The sequence below is a fragment of the Arachis stenosperma genome, chromosome 3, assembly GCF_014773155.1.
Source record: "Arachis stenosperma cultivar V10309 chromosome 3, arast.V10309.gnm1.PFL2, whole genome shotgun sequence".
Lineage (NCBI taxonomy): Eukaryota > Viridiplantae > Streptophyta > Magnoliopsida > Fabales > Fabaceae > Arachis > Arachis stenosperma.
In genome coordinates, this window is record NC_080379.1 from 76,290,530 (window position 1) to 76,309,249 (window position 18,720).

Here is an 18,720-nt window from a genome sequence, read left to right on the forward strand (position 1 = left end):
AAGTAAAGATCCTTGGAGATTCAAGGATGAGTACAAACATAAGCCACCATGACAATGAGCTCCTCAAAATGTCCAACTTAAGGACTTAAACTAAAAGTTCTAGGTGGGAGACACTCCACCATGGTAAACTCTTTCTACTCTCTTTTAATTTTGTCTAATAAGTGATTTGAGTTGCCATTGTAGGTACATTTCATATAGATTTGTTTGCATTAATTGATTGTTAGCATAGTCACATGTATGTTGTGTTTAGTAGTAGATGAATAAAATCAAATAGCATTTTTTGTGAATTGTATGATAGTTGGATGAATAAAGAGTTGTGAGCATTATAGGAAGCACCTGGGCATATTTTTCTGCTTAGAGGGCAATTAAAAAAAAAAGGGGGCGGGGGGGAGGACGCGCGCGCACGACATACGCGCACGCGTCCATGAGCAGATGCACCATCACACTCTTTCCAGAGAGTTGGGCCCCTCTCATGCGAGCATTGAGCTCTTAGCCCAACTCACCTCACGCGGATGCGCACTTGCCGTGTACGCGTTTATACACAAAAAGGGGGAAGCACGCGAGCGCACATATCGCGCTTGCGCGCCATTAAGATAAACTGTCAATGCACGCAGACGCACGCCTACCGCGTACGCGCCACCTAGCTGATGCAACCATCCCATACATTCGTCCAGAGAGTTGGGCGAGCGCTGGGCTAGCACCATACCTCCAGCCCAACTCCTTGCACACGTGCGCGCACCGTGCGCACACGCGTCCCTACCAATTTTCACCATCCACGCATAAGCGCTCAAGGCGCGCACGCGTCGGTTCCCAAATCCATCAATTCATGCAAACGCACACCGTGCGCGCCCGCGTCGATATAAAAATATGATAACCCTAAGGACGCGAGGAACGCTACGCAGTCGCGCACCCCACCCTCCACCCTTCTTCCCCTCCCCCTCCTTCTTTTTCCTCTCGCCGTCTCCTCAACCTCCTCAACCCCATCACCGCCGGTGACCACACCCCGACCGTCGTGCACCACCGGCAGCCGGTAAGCTCTCCCATTCTCTCCCATTCGCCGCCACCTCAGTCTCCATAGCACTGCTTCCACCCTCTCCTCTGCTCCACCCTGTTACCACCGTAAATCTCTGCCGCAACCGCCACCACCCACGGCGGCATTCTACTTCTAGCTCATATCTCTGCTGCCTGCCCTCCCCAATTCCCATTTGCATTTCTGCTCCACCTTCAGGTCACTGCCCAACTCCCTTAATTCAGCTCTGTTTTGGTTTTGCTGCACATTAGTCACTGTTAGCTCCTGTAATTAGTTAGAATGTAGTTTTTGAATGTTAGGATAGATAGGAATAACTGCTGTTAGGTAGCTAGGTTGTGGTTAGAGGATTTTAGGCCTGATATTTGCGCCGTACTTGTTCACATGCCCATGTATGCATTGATTGTTTACCGAGCGTTGTTGCTTTGATTGATGAACATTGAATTTAATTACTACCTTGTCTACTTAATTTCATGATTATCAATTGATTGATGCTGCCTTTGGTCCATTTACCTATCCGGGAACATCCAATTTTAAGCCGGAATGCTGCCCAATTTTCAAGAAAACTATTTTCACTTCTAATTTCTATTGACAAATTGAACTTGACATATACATTTTCTAAGCTTTACTTAATGCACACCAAGTTCAAATTGGGCTAATTTCCATCTCTATTTGACTCCTGCGATTGGCATTGACCTAATGGGATCGAGAATTGCCTAACACTCTCTGTAAACCAATTATCGCAATTCTTCAATCTCATTCCTTCACAAACATTGGTGTACCCTTATGTGTGACTTCTTTTCTTTTTCCAAATTCGATTTCTACTTGTTCATAGTTGCTCGTTCACTTTCTATTGTTTATAACACCAATTAGTGTGAAAGCTAATTTTGTTATGTCTATACTCTCATGATTGTGAACATGATTCGTATGCTTAGTCACAACTCTTCCTTCATTAAGCTCATCTATCATCATACCACTAATTTCTAATTCCACTTTCCTAACTCACTAATTTCTTTAGCCACCGACTTAACTTCACTTACACTTAACTTTCTTTAATCATTCTTTCAAAGTACGATGAGAAATGCTTAATTTGTAAAAGTTGTTTATTTTATTGAACATTGAATTCTTGGTTTATATTTCCACTTATACTTATTTGCAAACCAAGTTTTCAATTCACATCATCATTACTTTCCACTCCTACATCGCGAATATACCTATTATTTGCTATGTGCTACATGCTTAATTGCTATCAATTTTTTTTCAGGATGTTAGACAAAGGAAAAAGAAAAGTAGCATCTTCCAAAAGGAGGAAGAGAACATCAGACCCTACTTTTGCATCCCTTCTAGCCTATGCTCAAAACTCTCTAAATGAAATAGAGAAAGCAAACCAGATGTTGCCAGCTCAGGATGAAGTCAAATTTCCCAATCTCTACTGTGAACTCAGATTCCCATCCTACAATTCAAAGAATCTGAATACTGAAAAGAAACTAGTTATCCCATCGGATTTGACTGACATCATCCACCAATGCATTGACCGGATGGGTTTGGCTTTTGTGGATAGAGAGTTGAGCCGGGTGAACAGCTCTTGGGTGCAGGAATTTTACTGCAATTTCTTCCGCCACACCCTTGACTCGATACTTGTTAGAGGGATTGAAGTACCTATTTCAGAGCAAGCCATTGAGGATGCCCTTATCTGCTGGCCTAAGACTAGTGACACTGATGCCTTCCTACAGGCTGAGATAGACCTTTATTGCATGACCTTCGATTTTGACGCACTAATAGCCGTGGTTGCTACTTCGAAAGCCCCCTGGGTGATGGATGCCAAGAACAAGGCACCCAAAGGGATGCTCTTCAATTATCTGAGCCGAGAGGCCAAGACTTGGCAGCAGATTTTTGCTCACTACGTCATGCCTACTACCCACTTCACAGAGATCCCGGTTGCTATGTTGATCTTGATCAGTTGTGTGATGGAGGGAAAAGAAGTTTATTACCCTCAGCTGATTAAGCGATTTATGTGGAGAGCCCATATCCGAGGCATCTTTCCTTTCCCGGTTATGGTCACTCAGATGATTCAGAGAGCCAGAGTTCCATGGCACCAGGATGATGTATCGCCACCTCTACCGCTCCCTCAGAAGGAGCCAGTTACCATTCCATGGGGATCCTGGGTGCACGAGAAGCCTGCCTCTCGACGCCGATCTCGGGCTAGAGCAGCAGTTGAGGGAGCTGGACCCTCTTCATCATCAGCCCCTGCAGGAGCATCTACCTCAGCCGCAGCACTTTGGTGCGCGAAATTGTGATCACTACACAACTTTGCACAACTAACCAGCAAGTGCACTGGGTCGTCCAAGTAATACCTTGCGTGAGCAAGGGTCGATCCCACGGAGATTGTCGGTATGAAGCAAGCTATGGTCACCTTGTAAATCTTAGTCAGGCAGACTCAAATGGGTATAGTGATATACGAATAAAGCATAAAGATAAAGATAGAGGTACTTATGTAATTCATTGGTAGGAACTTCAGATAAGCGTATGAAGATGCCTTCCCTTCCGTCTCTCTGCTTTCCTACTGTCTTCATCCAATCCTTCTTACTCCTTTCCATGGCAAGCTTATGTAGGGTTTCACCGTTGTCAGTGGCTACCTCCCATCCTCTCAGTGAAAATGTTCCTATGCTCTGTCACAGCATATGGCTAATCAGCTGTCGGTTCTCGGTCAGGCCGGAATAGAATCCATTGATTCTTTTGCATCTGTCACTAACGCCCCGCCTGCTAGGAGTTTGAAGCATGTCACAGTCATTCAATCATTGAATCCTACCCAGAATACCACAGACAAGGTTTAGACCTTCCGGATTCTCTTGAATACCGCCATCAGTTCTTGCCTATACCACGAAGACTCTGATCTCACGGAATGGCTGGCTCGTTTGTCAGGCGAGCACTCGGTTGTCAGGCGATCAACCATGCATCGTGTATCAGGAATCCAAGAGATATTCACTAGAGCCTTGGTTGCTTGTAGAACAGAAGTGGTTGTCAGTCACCTTGTTCATAGGTGAGAATGATGATGAGTGTCACGGATCATCACATTCATCAAGTTGAAGAACAAATGATATCTTGGACAAAGAACAAGCGGAATTGAATAGAAGAACAATAGTAATTGCATTAATACTCGAGGTACAGCAGAGCTCCACACCTTAATCTATGGTGTGTAGAAACTCCACCGTTGAAAATACATAAGAACAAGGTCTAGGCATGGCCGAATGGCCAGCCTCCCAAAGTGATCAAAAGATCTAAATAAAAAGGTTCCAAAGATCAGAAGATGATAATACAATAGTAAGAGGTCCTATTTATAAGAAACTAGTAGCCTAGGGTGTATAGAGATGAGTAAATGACATAAAAATCCACTTCCGGGCCCACTTGGTGTGTGCTTGGGCTGAGCAATGAAGCAATTTCGTGTAGAGACTCTTCTTGGAGTTAAACGCCAGCTTTTATGCCAGTTTGGGCGTTTAACTCCCATTTAGGTGCCAGTTCCGGCGTTTAACGCTGGAATTTCTGTAGGTGACTTTGAACGCCGGTTTGGGCCATCAAATCTTGGGCAAAGTATGGACTATCATATATTGCTGGAAAGCCCAGGATGTCTACTTTCCAACGCCGTTGAGAGCGCGCCAATTGGGCTTCTGTAGCTCCAGAAAATCCACTTCGAGTGCAGGGAGGTCAGAATCCAACAGCATCTGCAGTCCTTTTGAGTCTCTGGATCAGATTTTTGCTCAGGTCCCTCAATTTTAGCCAGAAAATACCTGAAATCACAGAAAAACACAAAAACTCATAGTAAAGTCCAGAAAAGTGAATTTTAACTAAAAACTAATAAAAATATACTAAAAACTTAACTAAAACTACTAAAAACATACTAAAAACAATGCCAAAAAGGGTACAAATTATCCGCTCATCACAACACCAAACTTAAATTGTTGCTTGTCCCCAAGCAACTGAAAATCAAATAAGATAAAAAGAAGAGAATATACTATAGACTCCAAATTATCAATGAAACTTAGCTCCAAATTAGATGAGCGGGACTAGTAGCTTTTTGCCTCCAAACAGTTTTGGGATCTCACTTTATCCTTTGAAATTCAGAATGATTGGCTTCTTTAGGAACTCAGAATCCAGATAATGTTATTGATTCACCTAGTTAAGTATGATGATTCTTGAACACAGCTACTTATTGAGTCTTGGCCGTGGCCCAAAGCACTCTGTCTTCCAGTATTACCACCGGATACATACATGCCACAGACACATAATTGGGTGAACCTTTTCAGATTGTGACTCAGCTTTGCTAAAGTCCCCAATTAGAGGTGTCCAGGGTTCTTAAGCACACTCTTTTTGCCTTGGATCACAACTTTATTTCTTTCTTTTTCCTTTCTCTTTTTTTTTCGGTTTTTTTTTTTTTCGCTTGCCCCTTTTTTTTTTATTCACTGCTTTTTCTTGCTTCAAGAATCATTTTTTTATGATTTTTTAGATCCTCAGTAACATGTCTCCTTTTTCATCATTCTTTCAAGAGCCAACAATTTTAACATTCATGAACAACAAATTCAAAAGACATATGCACTGTTCAAGCATACATTCAGAAAACAAAAAGTATTGTCACCACATCAAACTAATTAAGCTAGTTTTAAAGATGAATTCGAAATCTTGTACTTCTTGTTCTTTTGTAATAAAAACAGTTTTCATTTAAGAAAGGTGATGGATTCATAGGACATTCATAACTTTAAGGCATAGACACTAAGACACTAATGATCACAAGACACAAACATGGACAAAAATAAGCATTAATTTTCGAAAAACAGAAAATAAAGAACAAGGAGATTAAAGAACGGGTCCACCTTAGTGATGGTGGCTCTTTCTTCCTCTTGAAGATCCTATGGAGTGTTTGAGCTCCTCAATGTCTCTTCCTTGTCTTTGTTGCTCCTCTCTCATGATTCTTTGATCTTCTCTAATTTCATGGAGGATGATGGAGTGTTCTTGATGCTCCACCCTTAGTTGTCCCATGTTGGAACTCAGTTCTCCTAGGGAGGTGTTCAGTTGCTCCCAATAGTTTTGTGGAGGAAAGTGCATCCCTTGAGGCATCTCAGGGATCTCATGATGAGTGGGGTCTCTTGTGTGCTCCATCCTTTTCTTAGTGATGGGCTTATCCTCATCAATGGGGATGTCTCCCTCTATGTCAACTCCAACTAAATAACAGAGGTGACAAATGAGATGAGGAAAGGCTAACCTTGCTAAGGTAGAGGACTTGTCCGCCACCTTATAGAGTTCTTGGGCTATAACCTCATGAACTTCCACTTCTTCTCCAATCATGATGCTATGAATCATGATGGCCCGGTCTAGAATAACTTCGGACCGGTTGCTAGTGGGAATGATTGAGCGTTGGATAAACTCCAACCATCCTCTAGCCATGGGTTTGAGGTCATGCCTTCTCAATTGAACCGGCTTGCCTCTTGAATCTCTCTTCCATTGAGCGCCCTCTTCACAGATGTCTGTGAGGACTTGGTCCAACCTTTGATCAAAGTTGACCCTTCTAGTGTAAGGGTGTTCATCTCCTTGCATCATGGGCAAGTTGAATGCTAACCTTACATTTTCCGGACTAAAATCCAAGTATTTCCCCCGAACCATTGTAAGATAATTCTTTGGATCCGGGTTCACACTTTGATCATGGTTCTTGGTGATCCATGCATTGGCATAGAACTCTTGAACCATCAAGATTCCGACTTGTTGAATGGGGTTGGTAAGCACTTCCCAACCTCTTCTTCGGATCTCATGCCGGATTTCCGGATATTCACCCTTTTTGAGTGAAAAGGGGACCTCGGGGATCACCTTCTTCAAGGCCACAACTTCATAGAAGTGGTCTTGATGCACCCTTGAGATGAATCTATCCATCTCCCATGACTCAGAGGTGGAAGCTTTTGCCTTCCCTTTCCTCTTTCTAGAGGTTTCTCCGGCCTTGGATGCCATAAATGGTTATGGAAAAACAAAAAGCAATGCTTTTACCACACCAAACTTAAAAGATTTGCTCGTCCTCGAGCAAAAGAAGAAAGAAGAGAGTAGAAGAAGAAGAAATGAGGAAGAAGGGAGTGGCTTATGTATTCGGCCAAAGAGGGGGAGAAGTGGTGTTTTAGGTTGTGTGAAAATGAAGGGGTGAAGAAGGGTTTATATAGGAGAGGGGGGTCATGGTTCGGTCAATTGAGGGTGGGTTTGGGTGGGAAAGTGGTTTAAATTTGAATGGTGAGGTAGGTGGGGTTTGATGAAGGATGGATGTGAGTGGTGAAGAGAAAGATGGGATTTGATAGGTGAGGGTTTTTTTTTTTTTTTTTTGGGGAAGAGGTATTGAGGTGATTGGTGAATGGGTGAAGAAGAGAGAGGGTGGTGGTGGGGTTGGTGGGGGTCCTGTGGGGTCCACAGATCCTGTGGTGTCAAGGAAAAGTCATCCCTGCACCAAATGGCATTCAAAATCACGTTTTGAGCCATTTCTGGCGTTAAACGCCGGGCTGGTGCCCATTCCTGGCGTTTAACGCCAGGTTCTTGCCCTTTTCTGGCGTTTAACGCCAGTCTGGTGCCCCTTTCTGGCGTTAAACGCCCAGAATGGTGCCAGACTGGGCGTTAAACGCCCAACTGCTAGCCTTACTGGCGTTTAAATGCCAGTGAGCTCTTCCTCCAGGGTGTGCTATTTTTCTTCCTGTTTTTCATTCTGTCTTTGCTTTTTCAATTGATTTTGTGACTTCTTATGATCATCAACCTACAAAAAACATAAAATAACAAAGAGAAATAGATAAAATATAATCATTGGGTTGCCTCCCAACAAGCGCTTCTTTAATGTCAGTAGCTTGACAGAGGGCTCTCATGGAGCCTCACAGATACTCAGAGCAATGTTGGAACCTCCCAACACCAAAGTTAGAGTTTGAATGTGGGGGTTCAACACCAAACTTAGAGTTTGGTTGTGGCCTCCCAACAACAAAGTTAGAGTTTGACTGTGGGGGCTCTGTTTGACTCTGAATTGAGAGAAGCTCTTTATGCTTCCTCTCCATGGTGACAGAGGGATATCCTTGAGCCTTAAACACAAAGGATTCTTCATTCACTTGAATGATCAGTTCACCTCCATCAACATCAATCACAGCCTTTGCTGTGGCTAGGAAGGGTCTGCCAAGGATGATGGATTCATCCATGCACTTCCCAGTCTCTAGGACTATGAAATCAGTAGGGATGTAATGGTCTTCAACTTTTACCAAAACATTCTCTACAAGTCCATGAGCTTGTTTTCTTGAGTTGTCTGCCATCTCTAGTGAGATTCTTGCAGCTTGTACCTCAAAGATCCCTAGCTTCTCCATTACAGAGAGAGGCATGAGGTTTACACTTGACCCTAAGTCACACAGAGCCTTCTTGAAGGTCATGTTGCCTATGGTACAAGGTATTGAAAACTTCCCAGGATCTTGTCTCTTTTGAGGTAATTTCTGCCTAGACAAGTCATCCAGTTCTTTGGTGAGCAAAGGAGGTTCATTCTCCCAAGTCTCATTTCCAAATAACTTGTCATTTAGCTTCATGATTGCTCCAAGGTATTTAGCAACTTGCTCTTCAGTGACATACTCATCCTCTTCAGAGGAAGAATACTCATCAGAGCTCATGAAAGGCAGAAGTAAGTCCAATGGAATCTCTATGGTCTCATTTTGAGCCTCAGATTTCCATGGTTCCTCATTGGGGAACTCAATGGAGGTCAGTGCACGCCCACTGAGGTCTTCCTCAGTGGCGTTCACTTCCTCTCCTTCCTCTCCAAATTCGGCCATGTTGATGGCCTTGCACTCTCCTTTTGGATTTTCTTCTGTGTTGCTTGGGAGAGTACTAGGAGGGAGTTCAGTAACTTTCTTGCTCAGCTGTCCCACTTGTGCCTCCAAATTCCTAATGGAGGACCTTGTTTCAGTCATGAAACTTTGAGTGGTTTTGATTAGATCAGAGACCATAGTTGCTAAGTCAGAGGGGTTCTGCTTAGAAGTCTCTGTCTGTTGCTGAGAAGATGACGGAAAAGGCTTGCCATTGCTAAACCTGTTTCTTCCACCATTATTGTTGTTAAAACCTTATTGAGGTCTTTCTTGATTCTTCCATGAGAAATTTGGGTGATTTCTCCATGAAGAATTATAGGTGTTTCCATAGGGTTCTCCTAGGTAATTCACCTCTTCCATTGAAGGGTTCTCAGGATCATAAGCTTCTTCTTTAGATGAAGCATCCTTAGTACTGCTTGGTGCACTTTGCATTCCAGACAGACTTTGAGAAATCAAATTGACTTGTTGAGTCAATATCTTGTTCTGAGCCAAAATGGCATTCAGAGTATCAATCTCAAGAACTCCTTTCTTCTGATTTGTCCCATTGTTCACAGGATTCCTTTCAGAAGTGTACATGAATTGGTTATTTGCAACCATTTCAATTAGTTCTTGAGCTTTTGCAGGCGTCTTCTTCAGATGAAGAGATCCTCCAGCAGAGCTATCCAAAGACATCTTGGACAGTTCAGAGAGACCATCATAGAAAATACCTATGATGCTCCATTCAGAAAGTATGTCAGAAGGACATTTTCTGATCAATTGTTTGTATCTTTCCCCAGCTTCATAGAGGGATTCTCCATCCTTCTGTCTGAAGGTTTGGACTTCCACTCTAAGCTTACTCAATTTTTGAGGTGGAAAGAACTTTGCCAAGAAGGCATTGACTAGCTTTTCCCAAGAGTCCAGGCTTTCTTTAGGTTGAGAGTCCAACCATATTCTAGCTCTGTCTCTTACAGCAAAAGGGAATAGCATCAGTCTGTAGACCTCAGGGTCAATCCCATTAGTCTTGACTGTGTCACAGATTTGCAAGAATTCAGCTAAAAACTGATGAGGATCTTCCAATGGAAGTCCATGGAACTTGCAATTCTGTTGCATTAGAGAAACTAATTGAGGCTTAAGCTCAAAGTTGTTTGCTCCAATGGCAGGGATAGAGATGCTTCTCCCATAGAAGTCGGGAGTAGGTGCAGTAAAGTCACCCAACACCTTCCTTGCATTGTTGGCATTGTTGTTGTTTTCGGCTGCCATGTCTTCTTCTTTGAAGAATTTGGTCAGGTCCTCAACAGAGAGTTGTGCCTTAGCTTCTCTTAGCTTTCGCTTCAAGGTCCTTTCAGGTTCAGGGTCAGCTTCAACAAGAATGCCTTTGTCTCTGCTCCTGCTCATATGAAAGAGAAGAGAACAAGAGAATGTGGAATCCTCTATGTCACAGTATAGAGATTCCTTGAGGTGTCAGAGGAAAAGAAAAATGGAAGGAAGAAGTAGAAAATTCGAACTTATCAAAGAAGATGGAGTTCAAATTTTGCATTAAGGGATAGTGTTAGTCCATAAATAGAAGGATGTGAGAAGAAGGGAAGTAATTTTCGAAAATTAAGTAAAAGATTTTGAAAACATTTTGAAAAACACTAATTAGTTTTCAAAAATAAGAGTGGGAAAGAAATCAAGTGATTTTTGAAAAAGATTTTGAAATTAGAAGTCAAAAAGATTTGATTGAAAACTATTTTGAAAAAAGATGAGGTTAAGAAGATATGATTGATTTTAAAAATATGTGATTGAGAAAATATGATTTGAAAACAATTTTAAAAAGATTTGATAAAAAAAATTAATGACTTGCCTAACAAGAAAAGATATGATTCAAACATTAAACCTTTCTCAACAGAAAAGGCAACATACTTAAAATGTTCAATCAAATCATTAATTGTTAGTAAGTATCTTTGAAAAAGGAAAGAAATTGATTTTGAAAACATTTGATTGAAAAGATATGATTTGAAAAAGATTTGATTTTGAAAAACTTTGAAAACTTGAAAAAAAAATTGATTTGAAAACAAAATCTTCCCCCTTGTGCCATCCTGGCGTTAAACGCCCAGAATGGTGCACATTCTGGCGTTTAACGCCCAAAACTATACCCTTTTGGGCGTTAAACGCCCAACCAGGTACCCTGGCTGGCGTTTAAACGTCAGTCTGTCCTTCTTCACTGGGCGTTTTGAACGCCCAGCTTTTTCTGTGCAATTCCTCTGCTGTATGTTCTGAATCTTCAATTCTCTGTATTATTGACTTGAGAAGACACAAATTAAAAATATTTTTGGATTTTTAATAATCAAAATGCAACTAAAATCAAATAACAATGCATGCAAGACACCAAACTTAGCCGTTTGTATACTACTGACACTAACAAAATGAGAATGCATATGAGACACATAAAACACTCAAGTCCAGAGAATTCAAAGATCAGAGTAAGAAATAATCAAGAATTACTTGAAGATCCTTAAGACACATGAATGAATTCATGCAATTGACACCAAACTTAAGATGAGACACTAGACTCAAACAAGAAACATAAAATATTTTTGGTTTTTATGATTTTGTAATTTTTTTGTGCTTTTTCGAAAATTATATGGAAAAGAAAATAAAGGTATCAAAATTCTTAATGAGAATTCCAGGAATCATGCAATGTTAGTCTAAAGCTTTAGTCTAAAGGAATTAGACATGGCTAGCCAAGCTTCAGCAGGACATTGCATTCAAGAGCTAAATTGATGAAGATCAATCAGCTTTGGTGATGATAAGAACATCACCTTGAAACACTAGAATTCATTCTTAAGAACTCTGAAGAAAAATACCTAATCTAAGCAACAAGATGAACCGTCAGTTGTCCATACACAAAACAATCCCCGGCAACGGCGCCAAAAACATGGTGCGCGAAATTGTGATCACTACACAACTTTGCACAACTAACCAGCAAGTGCACTGGGTCGTCCAAGTAATACCTTGCGTGAGCAAGGGTCGATCCCACGGAGATTGTCGGTATGAAGCAAGCTATGGTCACCTTGTAAATCTTAGTCAGGCAGACTCAAATGGGTATAGTGATATACGAATAAAGCATAAAGATAAAGATAGAGGTACTTATGTAATTCATTGGTAGGAACTTCAGATAAGCGTATGAAGATGCCTTCCCTTCCGTCTCTCTGCTTTCCTACTGTCTTCATCCAATCCTTCTTACTCCTTTCCATGGCAAGCTTATGTAGGGTTTCACCGTTGTCAGTGGCTACCTCCCATCCTCTCAGTGAAAATGTTCCTATGCTCTGTCACAGCATATGGCTAATCAGCTGTCGGTTCTCGGTCAGGCCGGAATAGAATCCATTGATTCTTTTGCGTCTGTCACTAACGCCCCGCCTGCTAGGAGTTTGAAGCACGTCACAGTCATTCAATCATTGAATCCTACTCAGAATACCACAGACAAGGTTTAGACCTTCCAGATTCTCTTGAATGCCGCCATCAGTTCTTGCCTATACCACGAAGACTCTGATCTCACGGAATGGCTGGCTCATTTGTCAGGCGAGCACTCGGTTGTCAGGCGATCAACCATGCATCGTGTATCAGGAATCCAAGAGATATTCACTAGAGCCTTGGTTGCTTGTAGAACAGAAGTGGTTGTCAGTCACCTTGTTCATAGGTGAGAATGATGATGAGTGTCACGGATCATCACATTCATCAAGTTGAAGAACAAGTGATATCTTGGACAAAGAACAAGCGGAATTGAATAGAAGAACAATAGTAATTGCATTAATACTCGAGGTACAGCAGAGCTCCACACCTTAATCTATGGTGTGTAGAAACTCCACCGTTGAAAATACATAAGAACAAGGTCTAGGCATGGCCGAATGGCCAGCCTCCCAAAGTGATCAAAAGATCTAAAGAAAAAGGTTCCAAAGATCAGAAGATGATAATACAATAGTAAGATGTCCTATTTATAAGAAACTAGTAGCCTAGGGTGTACAGAGATGAGTAAATGACATAAAAATCCACTTCCGGGCCCACTTGGTGTGTGATTGGGCTGAGCAATGAAGCAATTTCGTGTAGAGACTCTTCTTGGAGTTAAACGCCAGCTTTTATGCCAGTTTGGGCGTTTAACTCCCATTTAGGTGCCAGTTCCGGCGTTTAACGCTGGAATTTCTGTAGGTGACTTTGAACGCCGGTTTGGGCCATCAAATCTTGGGCAAAGTATGGACTATCATATATTGCTGGAAAGCCCAGGATGTCTAATTTCCAACGCCGTTGAGATCGCGCCAATTGGGTTTCTGTAGCTCCAGAAAATCCACTTCGAGTGCAGGGAGGTCAGAATCCAACAGCATCTGCAGTCCTTTTGAGTCTCTGGATCAGATTTTTGCTCAGGTCCCTCAATTTCAGCCAGAAAATACCTGAAATCACAGAAAAACACAAAACTCATAGTAAAGTCCAGAAAAGTGAATTTTAACTAAAAACTAATAAAAATATACTAAAAACTTAACTAAAACTACTAAAAACATACTAAAAACAATGCCAAAAAGGGTACAAATTATCCGCTCATCACACTTCCTATGCCACCACCGGCCACACCTCAGCCGACTTACTTACTAGTTCAGCATCTCTTCCGCTATATGGAGCGCAGCAAGCACCAGATCATGCGTCGCCTGGACCGGCTTGACCAGCTGTTTGTGGCCCAGGGCCTTGAGCTACCCCTTCTACCAGAGTCTTCCAGTTCCGATGAGGAGACCCATAAGGAGGAGCAACCCGATTTACATGATGAGAGTACTCATGAGGAGGAGCCAGTTCACGTGGAGGTACCACCTCAGACTCAGGAGACTCAGCCTCAGCCGGTACCACAACCAGAGCCAGAGCCTACCGGTGCACCTATCCCTGATCCTCAGGATTAGCATCGAGGACGATGCTTGATCTTAAGTGTGGGGAGGTTGCTGGTGGCACCATTAGAGGACTGGTGAACATTTTAGCTATTTCCTAGTTATGCTATCTAGTTATCCTATTTTGCACACTTTTGTATATGCTTGTCATTTTGGTTTATTTTGGGATACTCTTACTGCGTATTTTGGATTTTAGATGTTTTGGATGCTAGATTCCATACTTTTAGTTGGATTTTTCTTTATATACTTTTGCATATCTTTCTTTTTAGCTTATGGTTGTGATTAGGAACCATGTTGAATTGATAAAACTTAGCATCCCTCTTTGCATAAGAAATTAGCCACCCTTTTTGCATAAGAAATTGGTTTTAAATTGATGAAGGAAAGGGTAAACTAGGGAATTTTTTTTAGAATTTCTCAATCACAACAATGCTTAGTCAAATATTGATATTTTCCAAGGAACTTAATTATAGGGCACCAACCCAATTGATTGAAAAAAAAATTTGTGAAACTTGCTTGAATTCTATATTTTGTGAAGCGTGTATTGAGCTAAGAACACAAGCTTGTGAGACTTGAGCATATTGATGTGGTTACATTTTATAACCACTTATATTTTTTTCCTTCTTGTGTGCAATTATTCCCTTTCTATGATTGTGATCCTTGATTTGCTTGATTCTATATGTCCATTTATTTCTTGTATTCATGCATTGGTATGATTGAGGCCATTATTTTATTAGCTCACTTGTCCAAATAGCCTACCTTTTACTCTCCATTGTTAGCCAATTTTGAGCCTACGCTTAACCAACTTATTCTTATTTTAGCACATTACAAGCCCAAGGCGGAAAACCAACGAAAGTCCCTTGCTTGGATCTTTGATTAGTCTAGGCTAGTGAAAGTGTTCATTATTCAAAGTTGGTGAGGCTTGGGAACATTGGATGGGATAAAAGGAGTAGTTACACTTCCACATTTAGGAATTGGGAATATATTCATGTATTGATTAAATGTATAGACCTTATGCATTGACGTTCTTGTATATAGTTTGAAAAAAAAAGAAAAAGAAAGAATAAAAAAAAAAAGAAAATGAGAGAAAAAAAAAAGAAAATGAAAAGAAAGCAACCGAAGAGGACAAAATGCCTAAAAGAGAAGCTCAATAAAAGGAATCAATGCATAAGTGTTATGAACCAAGAAATAGAATGCATGAGTATATGAAAAAAAAAGGAAGTGAAGAATGGGTAGTTAGGTTAGCACTTAATTGTATAGGTCATTATATAGGTTAGGTGGGAAAGTTTAAGCTAATCAAAGATTCAAGTCCTTGTCCACTAGCCATATATGATCCTACCTTGACCCTAACCCATTACAACCTAAATGAAAAACCTCATGATGAATGTATGCATGCATTAAATAGGTGTTGATTGTTAGAAGAAAATCAAATTTTGGAAAGCATGACTAGAAGAGAATTGAGTGAATTAACCCTTAAACACTCGAGTGAATAGAGCGGATACACATCCGGTGAGGGTTCAAAAGTTCAATTACATGTGTTCACCCATATTATCTATATTCTTGCAAGCTTGAATTTCTTTTGATAATTCAATACAATTGTGGTTTGGACTCGATTCCTATTGCCCTAGTTCTTGTGCTTACACGTGTTCTCTTGGGAATTGATTTGTTTGAACCAAGTATTTTCATTCACTATAGATAGTTGCATTTAGATAGGTTCATATGGTTTAGTTGCATTTAATAAATGTCATACCCCTTAGTTCCTTCTTATTTTAGCATGAGGACATGCTAAGGTTTAAGTGTGGGGAGGTTGATAAACCCCATTTTTAGGGTTTATCTTGTATTGAATTTAGAGCATTTCATCAACCTTTTGTCACATTTAGCCAAGGAATTAGCATGATTTTGTAATCTCTCCCGTATTTACGCTTAAGTGTAAAAACATACTTTTTAAGCCTTATTTTGATGAATTCTAATCCCTCCTTAATTTCATAAGATGCCTTGATGTGTTTGCTAGTAATTCCAGGATTGAAATAGGCTAGACATGGATCAAAGGAGCAAGGAAGGAAGCATACAAGTGGAGAGAAGCATAGAAAAGCCAAAGAATTAATCTCGGCCAAGCACGCGCACGCGCATAAGGCGCTCATGCGCACATTGCGGAATCGGCCAGGGACGCGCACGCGTAACGTGCGCGCACGCGTCGCAGTCTGCATGTGGTTTCATTAAAGCAACACGTGCCTGGCGATTTTGGAGAGTTTCTGGATCCATTTTGGCGCCAGAATTCTGATAGAAAGGATTAAAAGGACTAAGGATTGAAGGGATGAGAGACTTAGCATCATTTTACACACATGAGGATTAGGATTAGTTAGTTTTAGAGAGAGAAGCTCTCGTTTCTCTCTAGGATTAGGATTAGGTTTAGGTTAATCTCTCCTCTTAGATTTAGGTTTAATTCATGCTTTAATTCACTTCTCCTTTATCAATTCTTACTCTTCTCCTCTTCCTCTTTCTAGTTATGTGCTTTTATAATTGTAATTCCTTATTTTGTTTTGGATAGATTGTTGTTCCTTTGTTTACTTTCAATAATGCAATATTGAGGTAATTCATGATAATTGTGATTTTCTTGATTGTTGTTATTAATTCTTTGCATTCAATTGTTGTTAGAATTCATTCTTGTTGTGATTTGCTATACTTTTCTTTTGTACCTTCCAAGTGTTTGATTAAATGCTTGGAAGAATGTTAGAATAGAATTTTATGTTCTTGGCTTGAGAAGGTAACTTAGGATTTCTTGAATTACTAGTGTCCAATTGATTCATAGTTGATAGCCATTGACTCTAGCCTTCATTAATCCAATTAGTGAAAAGCTAGGATTTATGGATTAGGATTGATATAACTCACTTGACTTTCCTTTGTTAATTGACTTAAGGATGACTAAGTGGGATTAATCCTTGCAATTACCATACTTGTGGCTAGTGATAATGATGAAGACCCTTGACAACCAAACCTTGCCAAGACCATTTTGTTAATAAAATTTCATTACCCTTTACTATTCATGTTTCTCATCTAAAACCCCAAAATAAACAAGTTCATAACCAATAACAAGAACACTACCCTGCGAGTCCTTTGAGAGACGACCCGAGGTTTAAATACTTCGGTTTATAGATTTTAGGGGTTTGTACTTGTGACAAACAAAATTTTTGTATGAAGGGATTATTGTTGGTTTAGAGACTATACTTTACAATGAGATTTCATTTGTGAAATTCTAAACCGTCAAAAATTCACTCATCAGACTTCCATCAGAAGATCCCTTCCAGTTTTTAACTGAGTTCTTGCAGATCTGTGAGACTGTTAAGACTAATGAAGTAGATCCTGAAGTCTACAGGCTCATGCTTTTCCCCTTTGCTGTAAGAGACAGAGCTAGAATATGGTTGGATTCACAACCTAAAGATAACCTGGATTCATGGGATAAGCTGGTCGCGGCCTTCTTGGCTAAGTTATTTCCTCCTCAAAAGCTGAGCAAGCTTAGAGTGGATGTTCAGACCTTCAAACAAAAAGATGGTTAATCCCTCTATGAAGCTTGGGAAAGATACAAGCAGATGACCAAAAGGTGTCCTTCTGACATGCTTTCAGAGTGGACCATTCTGGATATATTCTATTATGGCCTATCTGAGTTCTCTAAGATGTCACTAGACCATTTTGCAGGTGGATCCATTCACCTAAAGAAAACGCCTGCAGAAGCTCAAGAACTTATTGACATGGTTGCAAATAATCAATTCATGTACACTTCTGAGAGGAACTCTGTGAATAATGGGACGCCTCAAAGGAAAGGAGTTCTTGAAATTGATGCTCTGAATGCCATATTGGCTCAGAACAAAATTTTGACTCAGCAAGTCAACATGATTTCTCAAAGTCTGAATGGATGGCAAAATGCATTCAACAGTACTAAAGAGGCATCTTCTGAAGAAGAAGCTTATGATCCTGAGAACCCTGCAATAGCAGAGGTAAATTATATGGGTGAACCTTATGGAAACACCTATAATTCATCATGGAGAAATCATCCAAATTTCTCATGGAAGGATCAACAAAAGCCTCAACAAGGCTTTAATAATGGTGGAAGAAATAGGCTCAGCAATAGCAAGCCTTATCCATCATCTTCTCAGCAACAGACATAAAATTCTGAGCAGAGCACTTCTAATTTAGCAAACTTAGTCTCTGATCTGTCTAAGGCCACTTTAAGTTTCATGAGTGAAACAAGGTCCTCTATTAGAAATTTGGAGGCACAAGTGGGCCAGCTGAGTAAGAAAATCACTGAAACTCCTCCTAGTACTCTCCCAAGTAATACTGAAGAGAATCCAAAAAGAGAGTGCAAGGCCATAGACATAATCAACATGGTCGAACCTTGGGAGGAAGGAGAGGACGTGAATCCCAATGAGGAAGACCTCATGGGACGTCTCTCAAGCAAGAAGGAGTTCCCTATTAAGGACCTAAAGGAATCTGAGGCTCATATAGAGACCATAGAGATTCCATTAACCCTCCTTCTGCCATTCATGAGCTCTAAAAACTATTCTTCCTCTGAAGAGGATGAAGATGTAACTGAAGAGCAAGTTGCTCAATATCTAGGAGCCATCATGAAGCTGAATGCCAAATTATTTGGTAATGAGACTTGGGAAGGTGAACCTCCCTTGCTCATTAATGAACTAGATACATGGATTCAGCAAACTTTACCTCAAAAGAGACAAGATCCTGGCAAAATTCTTAATACCCTGTACCATAGGCACCATGACCTTTAAGAAGGCTCTGTGTGACCTAGGGTCAGGCATAAATCTTATGCCACTCTCTATAATGGAGAAGCTGGGGATCATTGAGGTACAGCCTGCCATATTCTCATTACAATGGCAAACAAGTCAGTAAGACAAGCTTATGGATTGGTAGAGGACGTGTTAGTAAAGGTTGAAGGCCTTTACATCCCTGCTGA